Source organism: Vigna radiata, chromosome 2, assembly GCF_000741045.1.
Source record: "Vigna radiata var. radiata cultivar VC1973A chromosome 2, Vradiata_ver6, whole genome shotgun sequence".
NCBI classification, from domain to species: Eukaryota; Viridiplantae; Streptophyta; class Magnoliopsida; order Fabales; family Fabaceae; genus Vigna; species Vigna radiata.
Genome location: NC_028352.1, coordinates 12,636,194 through 12,656,139, shown reverse-complemented (window position 1 = coordinate 12,656,139; position 19,946 = coordinate 12,636,194).

The window sequence follows — 19,946 nt, the reverse complement described above, 5'->3', positions numbered from 1 at the left end:
TTATCATCTGTGCTTAAGGCCTTTATCGTTTAACTCATTCGGTAACTGATGTTTGTCTTTATTGATATGGGGACATACAGTAATGACATGAACTGTTGAGTAATTTCTTGATTTTGCAATACCACCTAGGGATAGGGGTAGGACGATCAATTGCGCTAACTTTTGTTTATAATGCGGTATTAATTGCTAGGGGAGACTAGGGATAGTAAGCCAGTAGTTAATATTAGGCTCTTTTCGCCAAGGGATCGCGTTAAGGGGAGGCTAAGAAAGTCGCATAACAATTAATTAATCAAACTAATATTCAAGAGGAGTAGGTAAGAGAGCGGCTTAGATGAAATTGTCAACCCCCAACAACATCCATTCATCCATTGTTTTCTTTTGTCAATTGAATCAACTTTATTTTGCATGTTAATATTTTTGTTCTCAAATCCAATTTATTAATTTTTATTTTCAAGTCTTATTATTTTAATTCACGTGAACGAGAAAGCCATTCGAGTCTCTTGGGAAAACGATACTTGGTCTTACCATTTATATTACTTGTACGATTTGGTACACTTCCTTTCACTATACAGATTTCTTGAGAACTATGTAATTTTGTTTCTGTCCTTTTAAGTCTTAGTTTTCTGTATGTTGAGTCTGTCTATTCCCTGATGTCCGTTGAACTGTTACCTTATTTACGTCTTGATTTTGCCCAGGAGTGCAAAAGACTAAGTGTGGTCTATTTTGATGAGTCAATATTTTATTGATTTCACTTAGTTTATTGTACCGAATTTAATTATGGAATTGTGCTTAATTGTTCGGTATTTTCCCGTTTATGTCAATTGTGCTTAATTTGACCGGAAATTCTAATTTTAATTAATTTTAATATTCTGAGCTAATTATTTGCATTTTTAATTGCAGGGAAAATTTTGGGACATTCGGAGTGTTGTCAAATAATTAAAGACTCTCTACATAGACATTTTAAAATTAATTGTATTGTAATTTAGTTGTTTAAAACTTTTTAAACAAACTTTTACATTGTGGGCCAATTTTTGGAATTAGATGTTGGGCCCAATTAGTAGGAGGACACTTGGCAACTTTAGGGTTTTAGAGTGGACCCCACCCTCTCATTTTTCAGACACAACACACAGCCCTAGGGATTAGGAGCCGACACACTGGACTACAGATTTGAAGGGTGCTGGAACGTCCAGGGTTGCACATTCATTTGGCTGGGGAAAGTTTTTTTCTTTTCTTTGAATCATGTTCATGATACTTCATTTTGGATGAATGGGGAAGCTGTAATTTGCCACATCCAGCAGGGCTCCACGTTCATTTTGCTTTGCTGAATTTATTCTGGTTCATTCACCTTTTGATTGAAGTTTTATTTAAGGGAACACAGGGACACTTGGCTGCAAGTGATGAACTGATTTCATTCTACAATTTTTTTTTTTAATTGGTGATTTGTTCTAGGTGTGCACACACGGACATTGCAAATATTGATTCGATTTGTAAGGCCACAGGTTATGTTCTGCTGCAATCGGTGATTACTTTACTTGGGAGGAAACACTAGTGCAAAAACGCTGTTTAACGTCACCCAATAGACGTCGGTTTGTTGGCAACCCGATGTATATGAGTGGAGGGTGGCATTATCATAAATAGCTTGGTAACCTAGACATCGGTTTTAGGTTAAGGCGACGTCTTTTACACTGTAAATGTCCACATTGACACAAACCGACGTCTAATGGTCTGGGGTAGGTAAGAAGACAGTCCATTGACATCGGTGTTCACGGGGGCCCAACTTCTATGGGGCTACAATTAATGCTTTTTATCTAATTCCCAAGCGCTTAGACGTCGCGTAGTCAAAAGGCGACGTCTACGGCCTGAACGGAAGGCGGGAAGACAAAGAATCTTCAATTTAGACGTTAGTGTTCAGTGGAAGCGATGTCTATGTGCCTGTAATTAATTAGGTTCACCAAAATCGAGGCACATAGACGTCGGAGAGAAGGGGCACCGACGTCTATGTGCCTGCAAGTAATTATGTTCATCATTATAGACGTCAACGCCCCTTGACAACTGTCGTAGACATCTCTGACAGGAAATCGTTTAAGCTTTCTAGACGTTGGCTCCCCTAGACACCGACGTCTAATTATATTCAAAAGGTCAGATGAAATGTTAACTTGGACGTCATATTAGTGAGATAACCAATGTCTATGTCAATATAGACGTTGGTGTCTAAAGCAACCGACGCCCAATTTCATTTTAAATGCAACCGCAAACTCTTCGCGGCATTCAGTTTCTGATATCTTCTTCCTCTTCTCCATTTTCTCTTGCGGCCTCTTCCTTTTCTCGCATGCGACACCTTTTCTTTTTCTCTCTACCTCTTCTTCTTTTTCTCTCTTGTGGCATCCCAGGTGCGTGGTGTTTTTTATGCTTACCGTTTAAACTTTGTTTAGTCTTTCATCGATTATCTTCTGGTTCAACTGATTAAAATTTGCTTTCTTTGTGTTGTGTTTTAGTGCAGTTTTGTTCCTTTCTTGGGGTAACGTAGTAACACATTCTCCTTCTGCTAGCTGCCTCCCAGTAAAAAACGGCGTGTCTTGAATTTCTTTTGATAATTTCAACCCAAAAACAACCCTGGGTCGTTTCCTAGTTATCGTTTCATCGTGATTTTTTCTTTTTGCGGATGAAAATGGAACTAAGCAAGAACCCAGGTTCGATTTTGGGTTGAAAAGATCCATAAGAAATTCAAGAGACGCAAGCTGTTTTTTGGGGGGAAACTAGCAAAAGGAGATTGTGCTACTAGGCTATCCAATCACGGGAACAAAACTACACTAAAACACAACCACTGTATTAGACGTTGGTTAATGTACACACCGATGTCTATAGTACCTCTTAGACGTCAGTCAGTGTCATTTTTGAAGTCTTTAGTGCCTCTTCGACGTCGGTTATTGCTAAGACCGACTTCTATATGATGTCTTTAGACGTCCATTTTCCCCCTACACCGACGTTTAGTGACGTCGGACCTTTCAGTGACTGACGTCACGATAGACGTTGGTTATACTATTTTGCTGACGTCGCATTAATGTCACCGGAAATGATGTTGGTTCATTTGTAGACATTAAAAGCCCAAAATAACCGATGTTAATCAGTGTTTTTGCACTAGTGAGAATTCATTTTGGTTTTTAAAAGAGGATCCGCTGCTTTTACTTTGCTGGAGTGCACATCAACGGTCTTGTATTAGATTTAAGAAAATAGTTAATGAAGGTTGACAAAGGATGCATCATTTAAGTGGTGTTTCATTCAACTAGGTGCATCATTGTTTTTTTATTTATTTTGGAAACTCATTTTAATTGCTTTGAGAAGTTACGTGTTGGAAGAGGATGAGAGGTGTCACGGTCTTGGGATGGAAAACGGTGCAGCACATCACTTTTGGTGCTATAATTTCACTCTACAGCAGCCACTCACTTGCTTTAGCCAATTGTTCAATTGTTATTTTTTTGTCATTTCCATGATGACTTTCTTTTGATTTTCTTTAGCTTACTCAATGCAATTTAATAGCTTTAATTATGTTTGGTTATTTGTCCTGGGTTTAATATTTTCTTTTACTTTAATGTTGTCTAGTATTTTTGGTATAATAATTTAGTTGTCATGTTAGCTTAGGTTAATTTGGTTGGTCATTAATAAAATTGCTTTGTTTCCTTGAGATTTCTTGGACTGTTCTTGTGTTTATTTTGTTCTGCCTGACATTCTATGAAATCTGACTGTGTTCTTGCAATGGGTATACGCTTAGTTGCCCAATTAGTGATTGTATCTTCGCTTAGTTGATCAATCTGTATAAAACACATATGATGGAATAGGTGTATTGGGTTCGCTTAGTACGTGATTATGATAGCATGATTAACCTTCGCTTAGTCAGTTAGCTGTGCTAGATTGGAGGCTAGAGCAGTTTATTCATGAGACTCTTACACTTTAATTGCCATGTTGCTGCTCTGATTTCGCTCAATATTTATATGTTATGTGCTTGCGATTAGGTATACGCTTAGTTGCCTAATCGGTGTTTAGTCTTCGCTTAGTTGATTAGACTGTAGGGTGCATGACTGATTGGATTTGAGCATTGCATTCACTTAGTTTGAAATTCTGAAGATCGAATTAGCCTTCGCTTAGTTGGGTGATTCGTGTTGGATTTGGATTAGAGTAGTGTGTACTTGTCGTTAATCTGTGATTGGAAGCATAGTGATTGAGTTAATGACCAACCGTTTTCATTCTGCATTTGATTCCATTTTTACATCTGTGTTTGCAATTCCGTTTTTACATTTCTGTTGCATCCGTGTTTTAATTTAGTTTATCCGCATTCACAATCCTTTCACAAACCCCCCCACTACGTATTAGACCTAATTCCTGAACCACATTTGGTCCTTGACAGACGACCTAGGAGTCACTTCCTAGTCTATACTGCATTCATTTATGCCCATTAAATTTGCATGGGGTGCGACACCCATCAACGTGTTTAGCAAGACTCTACATATCATATTGACGCATTTTGTGAGGAAATCATTTAGTAGTACGTCCACTAAGATATTAATGCGTTTACTAAAGTTTTTCTTAAAACATTTAGATTTCATAAAGCTTTTTCACAAAATGGTTATCATTCAGTAAAATTATTTTTCACAGAAATAACACTTTATCATATGCTAATTTCATTTATTGTTGTTTGTTAAACTTCAAAACATGTGAGGACATTAGACGGTTCAGTCTTATAGACGATCTTGTCTTCACAAAATGCATAATCAAGTTAAGCATAGTTTCCTTAACAAGATAATTTATGAACCTTGAAAAGAGAAAAACTAAAAATTAAGTCTAAGCTCAATCATAAAAGGAAATAAGATATCCAAAAGAGCATAAGCTGATTCATAATTGAAATCGCGAAGATTGACATTGAAGATTCAAATTAAAGAATCAAGTCGAAGATTTGATCAATCCATTCCATATCAAGAATATTACAATGAGGAGTTGTAATTAGAAGTCATAATGGCTAGTTGATGCAACATCTACATAATGAGGTTGAGCCATATGAGAAGAACATAAATAAGAGAAAAGAGAAAGAACAATGTGTTGTAAATTTGTCATATCTATAGTGTCTTAGTAACATCTATTAGGCTAATAAGTTGAGTTTCACCCAATCCCGGTTTCCACTAGAGAATCTTGGTATCTTCCTGGTATGCTGCCTAGTTGAGGTTCACCCATTCATATTTTCCACTAGAGAATCCTAATATAGTTGAGTTTCACCCAATCGTGGTTTTCACCAAACAATCCTGATATCTTCCTAATACATTGCCTAGTTGAGTTTTACTCAATCCTTGTTTCGACTACTCAATCTTGGTCTCTACCTGATACATTGTCTAGTAGGCATTTAACTCAAGTTAGTAAATCACCAAGTGTTTAAATTCTCTTCAAAATGTACAATCAATCAGATTGTTTACATGTCTTAGACAATAACTCTCACAAAGACGATGTATTTACAATAAAACTCAATCTAATAGACCTTGTAGGATTTTCTGTCTCTTTACAAATGTAATTTATGACTTTATGAAGCTTGAGAGTGTATTCTCAATGTTCTTGCTTTTGCACGAGTTTTTTTTTTTCATTTGTTTGTGTCATTATCCTTCTTGTTCTTCTTTCCAAGGATTCTTTTATTTATAAGCTTCATGAGAATAGATTCGTTAGACAATGCTTATCTTCAAACTTTTGATCTTCACAGTTGTTAAAATAGAATGGCTCATTTTCTCACACCAAGAAGGGGGAGGGGGGTGAATTCGTGAATCCCAAAAACAAAGTCTTTTACGATATTTATCGCAAAAGGTGATTGATAACGATTTAAAAACCGTTATTTTTATACTTAAAATTGACACAAAACACAACCTTTATGACTTAGAAACTACCTTGAAATTGTTGATAAGGGAAGCACTGGTTTAGCTAACCTTAATCTCACAGTGCTTTAATCACTTTAGTTTTTGATGATGACAACACATATTAATAACACATGTCTTGTTATGTGTTACATGTTCTGTTGCTTATTGATTGATATCTTATTGAACATGTTTTTGTGTTGATCTTGATATATGAATGCTTACTCACTAAACTTATCTCTGTTATATCATCTATGATTGCATTACATATGTTTTAGATGAAGAAAACCACATACACTTTTGTAAAATTATATTGTGTGGCATGACTGCAAGTTTTAAGTCGACTTCATTATGAAGTAAGTCGATTTAAACTCGTGACTATGCAAAAACTTTCAAAAGCAGTGTTGTGAGTGATTTTGCATTGAAAAGTTTTTCAAACTTTGCTAATGTGCCTAAGTCAACTACATGCATAGTGGATCCGACTTAGTTAGTTGTTATGTTTGAAATTCTGTTATGACTATGAACAGTAACAACTATATTTCAAAAGTTAGTTATTGCATTGATGATAGTCAACTGTATTAATTGCAAAATCAATTGGTTAGTTGTTGATCGCTACTATTTGACTTAACTGTTATGTCTGTCTGAGGACAGTCGACTCTATTAGTAGCTTAGTCGACTACAGGAGCACCTGATTTATAGAAAACTATAAATAGACGTGTCTAAGTTTATCACAACGACTTTGGATAATCTAACACTTTCATTTGTGATTTACAGATCGTGATCTATGAGAATTTGCTCCAAGAACTCATCAAGAAGATCGTGGTGATCTATCTTTGAAGAGGTTCTTTAAAGGAGAAAGATTTTTGTGCTTATTGGCTGATCAAACTCTGCACATTGCGGTGCTCACTTGCTGATAAAGATTTCTATCAATGTTTGTAAAATATTTTGTTGTTGTGATTATAGGGGGTTGACTCGTGGAGTCTGTACACTTTAAGGATTGTTCAAAGTGGGTTGAAGATTGCAGAAGAGGGGATATCTTGCTGCAGATTTTTGTTGTGTGTATTACCTATATTTTGGTTAGAGCGTTAGAGAGGTGTTTTATATTTTTGACGTGGAGGTCTCTATAAAAGCCTTGTTGTAAAAACCTTGACCATTATAGTGCATTTTCTTTGAGATTGTGGAAGGAAACTGAATGAAGGCATTGAGGCCGAAGCAGTATTAAAACATACGTTTGAATTCTCTATCCCTACACTTTTACATTCAATTGACTTTACTAGTTTTGTAGTCAACTTTATATTTTCCACTGCACTTGAAATTTTCATTCCTTGTGACTCAAGAAACTTTGTAAAGGTTTATACTTTGTGAAAAAGATTTTAAAAACACTCTGATTTTGAAACCTCACTAATTCATCCCCCCTCTTGGTGTTGAAACGAAGCCTACCTGTTTTCCAACAATTGGCACTAGAGCTGGTTTTCATAAGATATTTGAAAAACTAGTCGACTTCTGTTTTTCTTAAATCGACTATATACCTGGGGATGGCTTCCAGTTTTCTAACTTTTGGTGAAGGAGCATCTATAAACAGACCACCTCTGTTTGTTGGTGAAAATTATTCTTTATGGAAAATCAGAATGCAAATTTTTCTTAAATCCGAGGATAGAGGAATTTTGGATGCAACTTTGAATGGTCCTTTTGAGCCTACTCATATTGTTGATGGAAAAATTGTTTTGAAAAAATTTCTGAGTGATCTCCAAAAGAGAATAGGAAAGCACATTATGATGTTAAAGCCAGAAATATCATTGCCTTTGCACTAACTGTTGATGAATTTTTCAGGATATCTCAATGCAAATCTACCATGGAGATGTGAGATGTCTTGGAAGTCACACATGAAGGCACTGATGAAGTCAAGAGAGCAAGGAAGAATTCTTTGATTCAGGAGTATGAACTTTTCCGGATAAAAGCTAGTCAAACAATCTATGAAGTCCAGAAAATATTCACACACATTGTAAATCACCTTATTGCTCTTGCCAAAGTGTTTGACATGGAAGAGATCAACATCAAGATATTGAAAAGCCTTAACAGAAGTTGGCAACCCAAGTCACTGCAATCTTTGAGTCCAAGGATCTTACAAGCATGAATATGGCTACAAGCAAGAAATTGGAAGGTTGAGTTAGAACATGAGTTAGAACTTGGAAGGTTGAAGGGCGAAGAAGAGATTGAAGAAAAGAATTCCATTTCTCTGAATGCAACAAGCAAGAAAGCCTCAAAGACAGAGGATGATTCAGATGTTGAGATGGATAACGATGAAATGATGACCATGATGGTAAGGAAGTTTAGTTGACTTATGAAAAATAACAGTTAACTTACTAACCATGTAGGTCACAACAAAGCAAAGAAAGGGTTTAGATCAAATGTTGTCCAATGCTATGAATGTGGGAAAGAAGGACATATCAAACCAGATTGTCTAGAATTAAAGCCAAAGCAGAAAGGAAATAGAAGGTTTCCACAGGACAAAAATAGAAAGCACAAAGGAGCTTACATTGCTTGGGAAAATAGTGATTCAGATACATCAAGTGATGCAGATGTTAATCATGAGGAAGAATCAAATATATGCTATATGGCTGGAGCATCATGGGATGATTATGACAGCAATGCAAATTTTGAAAATGAACCAATAGAGGTGAAGTATGAACTGTTGATTGACGCTTTCAAAGAAATTCACACTGAAGCTATGCGACTGCAATACAAGGTTAATCGACTTAACTCTAAGAGAAGAGATTTTGAGCATAGAATTAATAACCTTGTCACTGCTAATGAGTAACTGGAAAAGGAATTAGATGAAGCTTTAATGTCTGCTATAGGAATTAAAGTTTAGACTGTTACAGTAGAAAAAGCTGTGAGAAATTTCCTACTCATATTGAACATATAGATTGCTTGACTAACACGCTAGCCAAATTTACTCAAGGTAGAGATAATTTAAATGATGTATTAAAGTGTTCTGGTAGAGCTATTTACAGACAAGGAATAGGCTATAAAGCTTAGTCTAACAGAACCAATGCAAAGAAATTTATTGATTTAACCAAGCCTGTGAAGCATGCATGTTTTTACTGCATTAGTATTGGTCATACTGTTAGTTGCTACTACAAAAGAGTTGGAGTTCCAAAAGGTTTATATGTGTGGATACCTAAGGAACATCTGATCTCAATTAACAACCAAGGATCCAAGTTCAAATGGGTACCTGCAACCAAAACTTAAACTGTTTTGTAGGATTACAAACAGGTGCAGCAGAACTCAAGGATGAACTACATTGGCTATTTCACACATCTTGAGTATCTACAACGGGTAACATGTATGTACTTACTGCATCATGCATAAATAAATTGATTGCTTGATGATTTATATTTTGTTGATTGCATGATTAATTGCTTGAATCGATTTGGTTGAGAATTTGATTTTACGACTTTTAGTCGACTGAATGTTATATGTCATATAGTAGTCAAATGTGTTTTGAACTAAATCGACTAGATGTCTCTTTTTCGGTTAATGTTTGAAAATTTAAATTTAGAGCCTTAATTAAATGTTGCCTTGTTTGTGCCTTTATATCTGTGTCAATCATAACATAAGTGTCGGCACAATAAACCCTAAATAATTTTGTCTAGGTTGCTCTGAAGAATGGCTTCCTCCTCTTTGTTGAGATTGTTGACAACACAATATCTATATCACTCTGGTTTTTGATGATGACAACACATTGTTTAATAATACACATATCTTGTTGCATTACATGTTCTTATGCTGATTGGTTGATATATCTGTTGAACATGTTTCTGTGCTATATTTCTATGTGAATGCATACTTATTGAGCTTGTACTTATGACATCATATCTGGATGCATTGCACATGTTTTAATGCATGAAAACCGCAAGCACTTTTGTGAACTTATAATTGTGTGACAAAGCTGTAGTAAAGTCGACTCCAATATTAATTGAATCGACTATGCTAAAGTCTTTATATAGATTTTGAGAATCAGTGCTTTGTGATATTTTGAGAAGGAAAGAATATCAAAATTATCTTACATGTCAAAGTCGATTGTGTGCGCCACATATTCGACTGTATTAGGTTTTTGCTTTGAAATTCTGTTATGCTCATGTTTTGTATCGACTATATTTTCAAAAGTTAGTTGAGCATTGATTGTGAGTCAACTATATTGAATGAGAATTTATTTTGGTTGACTGAATGCTACTAGTCTGACTTAATTGTTATAACTGTCTTGGCATAGTTGACTAAATGAATAGCTTAATTGACTAAGAGAACATCTGTTTAACAGAATTCTATAAATAGTCTGAGCACAAAGTTTTTCAGAGACTTTTGATGATCTAATAATTTTACATTATGTTTCAGATTGATATTGTTGGTTTATAGAGCTCTAAGAATTCTCCAAGAAGACAATGGTGATCTTTCTTGAAGGAGATTCAAAAGGAGATTATCTGCACACTCATTAATTGATCATATTCTGCAAGTTGAGGTGTATCTGGTTTGATCAAGATTCTGGTTTAGTATCCTTGATGATTGTTATGTGTACCTGTTCTGACTACAAGGGATAGACTCGTGGAATCTGGTTCACTTTGAGAATTGTTCAAAGTGGTGTTTGGCGGATTGCAGGAGAAGGGACATCTTGTTGCAAGTCTTGCTATGTTGTATGCCTATATTTTGGTTAGAGGGTTAGAGAGGAGATTTATATTTTTGACGTGGAGGTCTTCTATAAATTCCTTGTTGTAAAAACTTTGACCATTAATATGCTTTTGCTTCCTGGGTTGGAAGGACACTGGATGTAGGCATTGTTGGCCGAACCAGTATAAAAACTAGTGTTTGATTTCTCTACCCCTCCTCTTTTATTTTCAGTCGACTGTGATATTTGCGTAGTCAACTACGATTTTTCGCTGTACACATTTTTCATTACTTGGGTTTCAAGAAAGACTTGTAAAGTTTTCAACTTTGTTTTAAAGATTGCAAAAGTACTCTAATTTTGAAAACTCACCAGTTCACCCCCCCTCTTGGCGTAAATCGAAGCCTACCTGTTTTCCAACAATTGGTACCAAAGCTGGTTGTCATAAAATATTTATAAAACTAGTCGACTCTATTTTTACTGAATCGACTATACGTGGGGATGGCTTCAGTCTCACAATCTAAAAGGTTTGATAAATTCAAAATTCATTTCATATTTGCACCCTGTAATGAGAAATCAAAGTCTGTTACTAATGGTTTTTATGAATCTTTTGAAACAGGAAACTTGCAACACAAGGTTGTTCAAGATAATAAAGAATCTCATCCTGAAACTCAAAGATCAAGCTTGACTGATCACAGATTTACAAGATTTATAAGAATAAGGGACAAACAGATTTATCAAGATGATATCAAGAAGGTCAAGAAGAAAGAAGACCTGATAATGATGGCTAAGTCTAAAGTCGTCAAAATTGGTCTGAAACAATAGTCCAAAAGTTCTACATGGTATCTTGACAGTGGTTGTTCGAGACACATGACTGGAGATCCTACCAAGTTCTCAGATATCTCTTACAAAGGTACTGGTCACGTCACATATGGTGATAATAACAAAGGAAAGATCATTGGCATAGATTATGTGATGCATGTCAGAAAGGAAAGTAGACTAAACAGTCCTTCAAAAGCAAAAGAGAAATGTCAACCACAAGACCACTACAGTTACTACACATGGGCCTGTTTGGACCTTCAAGAATAAAGAGTCTTGGTGGAAATTCATATGGTCTAGTCATTGTTGATGACTACTCTCGGTATACATGGACTTACTTCATTGCAACCAAGAATGATGCCTTCAAAGTATTTACAAGGTTTGCTGCTACTATTAAGAATAACATGGATCTTAAAATTAAAACCATCAAAAGTGATCATGGAGGAGAATTTCAAAACAAGGAGTTTGATGATTATCTAGCTGAAATGGGAATAGCACAAAATTTTTCAGCACCTAGAACTCCACAAAAAAAATGGAGTTGTTGAAAGAAAGAACATGACACTAGAAGAGCTTGCAAGATCAATGTTGAATGACATGAACATGCCAAAATATTTTTAGGCAGATGCTGTTAATACTACCTACTATGTGCTGAACAGAACTATCATAAGATCAATATTGAAACTTACTCCCTATGAGTTACTAAAAGGACGGAAACGAAACATCTCACATTTGTGAATCTTCGAGAGCAAATACTTTGTGATTAACAATGGTAAAGAGAATCTTGGTAAATTTGACTCCAAGGCAGATGAAGCTATTTTCATAGGATATTCTTTAACAAGCAAGGCTTATCGGGTATACAACAAAAGGACTACGACTGTTGAGGAATTTATTCACGCTAATGATTGAAACATGGAAACCGGTGCTTGGTTTGATCAACTTTTTGAAGAGATTCCACAGGAAGAAGAAAAAGAAGAAAATAGCAAGCAAAAGGAGTATCAACGCCTACTGACGGGTCTAGCTAATGACGTTAAAAGAGCGCTAACTGGGAGACACCCCAGTGAGTGTTGTATACAATTTTTCTTTTAGTTGGATTTGTAAATATTGGTATTTTTGAACATTTTTTTTTTGGGTAGAATCTACTGAAGGATACCAGGATGGTACACCTACTGATGGGTGTTGGGAAGGTATGCACTTACTGACAAGTGCTAAACAGGTTTGGGTCAGGCTCGTGACGTTAAACAAGCGCTACTAGGAGGCAACCTAGGTTCTGTCTTTTACCTTTGCATTTAAATTTTAGAATAGGTTGCATTTTATTTTCCATGTGTATGATTGGCTTTAATACTTTTTCTGATAATGATTTGATATGGATGATAATTGAGCTCCTTGCATGTTGATATTATGTGAAACAGATGGGTGATGAATTATGATTGTGGTTATGATGCTAAGCAGGGTGTATGAATGAATATTATGTGAGAAAGCATGTTGTGTGAGGTATTGAGCTCTAGAGTTTTCATTGTTGTATGTATTGTTCACAGGAAAGCATGAATGATATTGCCTTAATCTTGATGATTGATTGAATTGCATGTGAATGTCATATGATCAAGGCCATTTTTTGAAAACCGTTCTCTAGCCAAATTTCCACCTAAAGTGCTTGAAAATATTATACCCTTTTTGAACCTTAGCCTTAAACAGGATGTGAACCCTTGTCTTGAAATTCTTTACCTTGAGTTGGGTTCAGCTTAATTATATGTGATGAAAAGGTTCAAGTTTGGGGTTGCATAGGGGAAACTGAAAGGCAATTGAAAAAGCATTGAGCTCAAATGTTGTGAAAGAAAAATACATGAGAAAAAGAAAAGAAAAGAAGAAAAAGAATGAAGATGAGCTCAATGAAAAAGAAAAAAGGGAAAAAGTTGGGAATAAGTGAGATTGGTGAGGAAGAGAGTTGTGCTTAATTGTTGAATACTATTATAGCTCTCTCAACTCAAGGATTTTGCATTCCAGAAAAACCAATTCTTCTTGTTAGCCCAACCTCATTACAAGCCTTGGAAAAGTCCTTTTCATGGCATTTGCATGTAAGGATTTTGGTTGTCTTAGATGAATGGCAATTTTGTTTCATGTGACCTGTGAATGATAGAGTGTTGATGCTTTTTTTGCATTGTTTTGAAGCTATTTTGATGAAGTAAAGTTGGGGATTGAAGATGGAGGTCTTAGACTCCAGACACAGGAAAAAAAACTGAAGAAAAGAAGAGTCTAGGAACCGCCCAGCGGAAAAATTCACCGCTGAGCGGTCCAGAGCGAGGAGGAGGCACCGGGCGTGGACGCTGGGCAAATATGCGATTAGAGGCAAACCGCCAGGCGGTGGCCCCCTACCGCTGGGGGGTGGCGCGATTACGCCGGGCGGCATAAGTGTGACGCCGGGCGGTTGTCCGCTGGGCCTGGGCCTATTTTTTGTGATGCTCCTCAGCTATAAATAGCCCTGTTACGATTTCATCCTCATTCTTTTGACAGAAGAGGGCGGCCATACCTAATTTTCACTCCTTGGAGAAGATCTCTTGGATGCTTAGGCTTCTTTTCATCTTATTTAGGGTTTGCTCTTCCATTCTTCCATTCTTTTCATCTAGGTTCACCATGACAATGTTGAACTAAACCCTTTTGTTGTTGGGGGAAACAATGTAATCTTTTGAAACTTTTATTGAAACTCTTGTTTATATATATGAATTGTCATATGCTTGGATTATCAATTGTTGGGTTCTCATCTGCGCTTAAAGCTTTTATCGTTTAACTCATTCGATAACTGTTTTTTGTCTCTATTGATACGGGAACGTATAGTACTATCATGAACTGGTGAGAAATTCCTTGATTAATGAAATACCACCTAGGGATAGGGAGGTAGGATGATCAATTGTTTTTGCATCTGTTCGGTAATGCATTGTTAATTGCTAGGGATAGCAAGCCGATAATTAGTAATAGGCTCTTTTCGCTGAGGGATCGGGTTAAGGGTAGGCCAAGAAAGTTTGCATAACAATTAGATAATCAAGCACATTAAATAAGAGGAGTATATAAGAGAGAGCGGATAAGATGAAATTGTCAACCCCCAACAACTCCATTCATCCATAGTTTTTTTCGTCAATTGAATCAAACACATTGCATGTTTATTTTCTGTTTTTGCATCTACAACAATTAATTTTTCTCTACAAGTCTTACGATTTCGATTCACACGAACAATAAGGCCTTTTGAGTCTCTTGGGAAGAACGATATCGGGATTTACCGATTATATTACTTGCACGATCTGGTACACTTGCCAGTTACCCAACAACAGCAGGATGCCACTGGGACATTCGTCCCTGATTACCTATTTGTGCCAGCAGGCAGGGGTGGACACTTCAGTTCCACCGTTCGAGAGGCCAAGGAGTGCTATTAATGCCTCCTATTTTCGTCAGTATTGTAGAGGGGATGAGCCAGGTGGAGCAGTCCCTAGGAGAGGTCCTAGGAGGGCAGCGGCACAGTAGGAGGATGAGCCTGCAAATGCACCAGCAGAGCAACCTGAGCCATTCCAGATGAGAGACATGTACATGTCTCTAATGAAGGCGAGGATGAAGTCCATTTACAAAGGGCATGAGGCCACTGCCGAGTTGATCATGGGATTATATGATCAGCCACCAATGCACAGGTGGACTATGGATGATTTCTGTAGTGTGATGGCTTGGCCTCGAGGACAGGAACATGGTTGTGGATCCGAAGCTGCTGGAACTTCATGAGGACAAGGTGATGACCAGGATGATGATGAAGATTTTGAGGATGCCCAGGAGGGTAAGGATGATGATAGCTCAGATGAGGATTTTCGTTGATTGCATCTACTGATGGATGCCAAACACTGACAAGATTTTTCCTTTTCTTTTTCTTTGTACTTTGAATTAGTAGTATAGGTTAAATTTATGCTGGAGTCTATGCTTGGCTTGTACACTTATTCGGATAATGGTTCCAATTTATTGCATGATGAGTTATTTATGATTGATGATTGATTGTGGATGATGATTGAGAATGTGTGAATGCTGATATCCAGGTTGATGGTTCACTAGCCATGTGAACAGATGAGTAAGTGATTCATGATTGTGATTTTGATGCTAAGCAGGATTCATGTGAGAAGTGAGAAAGCCTGATTATGTGAGGAATTGAGCTTCAGAGTTTTATTGTTGTGTGCACTGTTTACAGGGAATCATGAATGGTATTGACTTAATCTTGATAATTGATTGAATTGCATGTGTGTGTCATATGATCAAGGCCATGCTTGGAAAGCCCTTACTTAGCCAAATTTTCACCCAAAGAATTTTAAATGATATACCCTTTTTGAACCTTGACCTTAAACAGTATGAAAACCCCTGATTGAATTGATTTACCTTGAGTTAGGGTTGAGAATAATTATATGTATTGAAAAGGTTCAAGTTTGGGGTTGAATGGGGAAAGTGAAAGGCAAAAGAAAAGAAAAAGAAAAGCATTGAGTTCAAAAGATGAAAAAGAAAATGCATGTGAAAAAGAAAAGAAAAGAAGAAAAGAGTTTATGCATGTTAAAAAGAACTCAATGTAAAAGGGAAAAGTTGGGAATGAGTGAGATTGGTTAAAAGAGAGTGTGCTTGAACTTTGAATAATGATTTAAACTCTCTTAACTCAAAGATTTTCTATTGTAGGAAAACCAATTTTCTTGTTAGCCCAGCCACAATACAACCCTTGGAAAAATTCCTTGTGATGACATATGCATGTGAAAGATGTTGATTGTTTTAGATGAATGACAATATTGTTTTATGTGACATGTAAACAATAGAGAGTATAGTGACCTCCTAAACACTTGAGTGATTGAGTGAAACACTTGCTTGGTGAGAATTGTTAAATCCATGTTTACATTTATGTCTAGTTGATTGATCATTCATGAACAAAACATATGTTAGAAAAAGATTGATTATGTGAATTAATTTGGATTGAAAACATGCATATATCTTTGTAGGATTCCACTGAAATTTGAAATTGTATAATAACTTGTCATGAGAAAAGAAGTTTTGAAAAAGTGTGAATTATTTTGATGAAGAAGTAGAAAGCCAGGTTTTGTCTTGTTTGCTTGCGGACAAGTAAAGTTCTAAGTTTGGGGTTGTGATACCGGTGTAAAAACCATTATTTTCATACTTAAATTTGATAGTAAAACACACCCTTTGAGGCTTAGAATGAGCTATAAATCAAGTAAAACACTTAAGTTGAGTCTCTTGAGAGTCAAAAGTTGGTTTTAGAGACATTATGCTTGTTTTGCAGGGTTTTTGGATGAATAAAAGATCAAAGTGAAGTAATGTGGACTTGGTCCCATTAAAGAAGGAGAAAAATGATGAAAAGAAGGGTCAAACAAGCCGGTGATCGCCAGAATGGTCCGCTGAGCGCTCAGAGCCATTAGAGGCAAACCGCTGAGCGGTCAAATTAGGCGCCTGGGCGGTTGTCTGTTTTTTTTAGCTAGATTCTGCAAATCTTTATGTTATCTATCTGTTATCGTTTTGGGCTTATATATAGCCCCAGTGCGAATTAGATAGTGATTCTTTTGGCAGAGAGAACGTCTAGAGCTCTTCCATACACCTTGGAGGAGGTTTCTTGGGTGCTTAGGCTCCACTCAACCAAGTTTAGGGATATCTCTTTCATTCTTTCATTATTTTCATCTAGGTTCACCATGATTATGGTGAACTAAACCCTTTGTTGTTGGGGAACAATGTAATCTTTTGAAACTCTCATATATATTGAAATTCTTATTTATTTCATATGCTTGTCATATACTTATTTATCAATTGTTGGGTTCTCATCTGCGCTCAATGGTTTTATTGTTTAACTCATTCAGTAAATGATGTTTGTCTTTATAGATATGGGGACATACAGTAATGTCATGAACTGGTGGGAAATTCCTTGGTTATGCTAATATCGCCTATGGATAGGGATAGGACGGTCAATTGCATTTGCTTCAGAACGTATTGCATTATTAGTAATAGGCTCTTTTCACCAAGGAATTGGGCTAAGGGTAATTAAGAAAGTTTGCATGGCAATTAGATAAACAAGTGAATTAAATAAGAATTGTAGATATATGAGAGTGGATAAGATGAAATTGTAAACCCCAACAACATCATTCATCCATAGTTCTCAAAACCAATTGAATCAATTGCATTGCATGTTTATTTTTGTTCTTTGCATACAACCACCAAATTTATTCTTTTCTCAAGTCTTACGCGATTAGATTACATGAAAGTTAAGGCCTAAGAGTTCTTTGGGAAAACGATACTCGGACTTACCTATTTATATTAATTGATAACGATCTGGTACACTTGCCAGGGACTTAACACTAAGCTACCACCATCACATCAATTCTAAATAAAGTAAAATAATTGCTTCTTCAATCAGTAGTGCATGTGCTTCTCTGTTCCAGCCAAGGATTTGATTTGCCGAGAATGAATGAGTGAGTCTCCATTTCATCCACCATAAAAAACAGTGAACATTGCTTTTTTTCCCAAGAAAATTTGTTTTAGTTGAGAGAATCCTTAATCTGAGTGTGACGGGTCCTTTTATCTCCTAGGGTTGCGTATGCCCTTAATTTCCCATGCCTTCCAAATTTTTGCTGTTGGACCGTCCTTCACACATGGGCTGCTGGTCTTGCCTCACTGTTGGATCTGCACCTAATATTTGCTTAACCGTGTAGATGGATGGCAGCTGCAGTGTGGGTCGTGACTTGAAGATGTGTTGCTAGATGTGCCATTTTAATTTGCTGAATGCTAATGTGCAACCCATTACTGGAGCCAAGCTTCTCTTCTTTTTTATTCCAGCTCACCAAGCCCAATCCATTCAGGCGGTGGCAACCTTCTTCATTTAACGTGCTGCCCACTAGGTGTTCATGGACGTGTGTTGTTTTCAATACTTAATGCAGCCCACTTTCTCAAGCCCAAGTGAATGAGCGTGGTGCTCCAGCTGGACAGCATTGCACTCCCATTTTTTTTATTCAAGACATCACCATAATGCCCCTCCGTGACAGCAATCTCTCCATAAAATGAAACAGCCTTCATCCGGTAATCATGGGTCGTGGCGGCTACTACCTTTTGCCAGCAAAAAGCAAATACACAATGTCCTTTTTAAAAGGAAAAGAATTAGCATGAATCCTTCAAATGCACGTGCTGTAGCCCTTAATAAATGAAGCACTAATTGCTTCTTCAAGGAATAAAAAAAATTGAATTCTCCTTTCAGCAACCATGTCACCATCAAACTTCCTTTTATCCAATTCCAGTCCATGTTCACTACAACAATTAGAAGCTCGTTTCCGTGCACCCCAAAATTGAAATTCACACCTCTTTTCACTTTAGCTTAAAATAAAGTTGATGTGGCATTTTTCTTTAAGTTCCAAAATATTGTCCAACAATTTTCCTACAATTAATAATGCAAATAATTATTCCCGGATAATTCAAATTAACTAAAATAAGAATTTCCGGTCAAATTAAGCACAATTCACAAAAACGGGAAAATATCGGACAATTAAGCACAATTCCCTAATTAATTCTAGCACAATAAACTAAGTGAAGTCGAGAAAATATCGACTCATCAAAATAGACCACACTTAGTCTTTTGCACTCTTGGGCAAAACCAAGACGCTAATCAGGGAACAAATCAGAGGACATCGAGGACATGACACAGACTCAGCACACGAAAAACAAAGACTCACAAGGGAAGAAACAAGATTACACAGTTTTCAAGAAATCTGGACAAAGAAAAGAAGTAGACAACATCTAACACAAAATCAGAGAAAATAGATACTCATGAAGTCATCCAAGCAATTCAAAACATGGCAAAATGATCAATCAGTTCAAGAGGTGAATCAAAAGCAACAGAACCTCACAAATGCACAGTATCAGTGTTTCTCTCAAGTGTCTAGGGTAAAGAAATTCAACTCAATGCACTCAAGAAAGCAAACACAAACAAACTTGGCAAGCCTCTAACATCAACACTCAAAAACATATGCATGTTCAAATTAAAAGGTCTTTTATGGATGTAATGGGGCTAAGGACAAGGGAGGGTAAGTATGGATAAGAAGCTACAAACCAAAAGAAATAGAGGAGCAATGGGGAACAAGTGAAACACAATCAAATCACACCCAAAACCTCTAATTCAATCCTCTTCTTGACTCCATTATTCACATTTTTTTTTTATTTTTCTCATTTTTTTTTCATTTCACATCTTGTCTCTTTTCTTTTCTCTCTATTTAGGACACAACTTTAAGAAACAAGATAAACAACATATTTACAAAAACAAAACAAGAAGAGGAACCAACTAGCCAATTCTCTAAATCTCCCGGGAGACCACACTTATTCCCAAAACAATTCCAAAGCTCTAAAATTCCCTAAGGTTAAGGTAATCATGGTTTTTCACTTAGGGCTATTGTATGAGCTTCAAAACAAAGAAATGGGGAAAGATATAGGCTCAAAGGGGTTATCAAGGGATTAAAACAAGGTAGGCTCATCTGGCTAGAGAGGCTCAACAACAAAACTGCCTTTATCACTTCCAAACATGCATATCAATC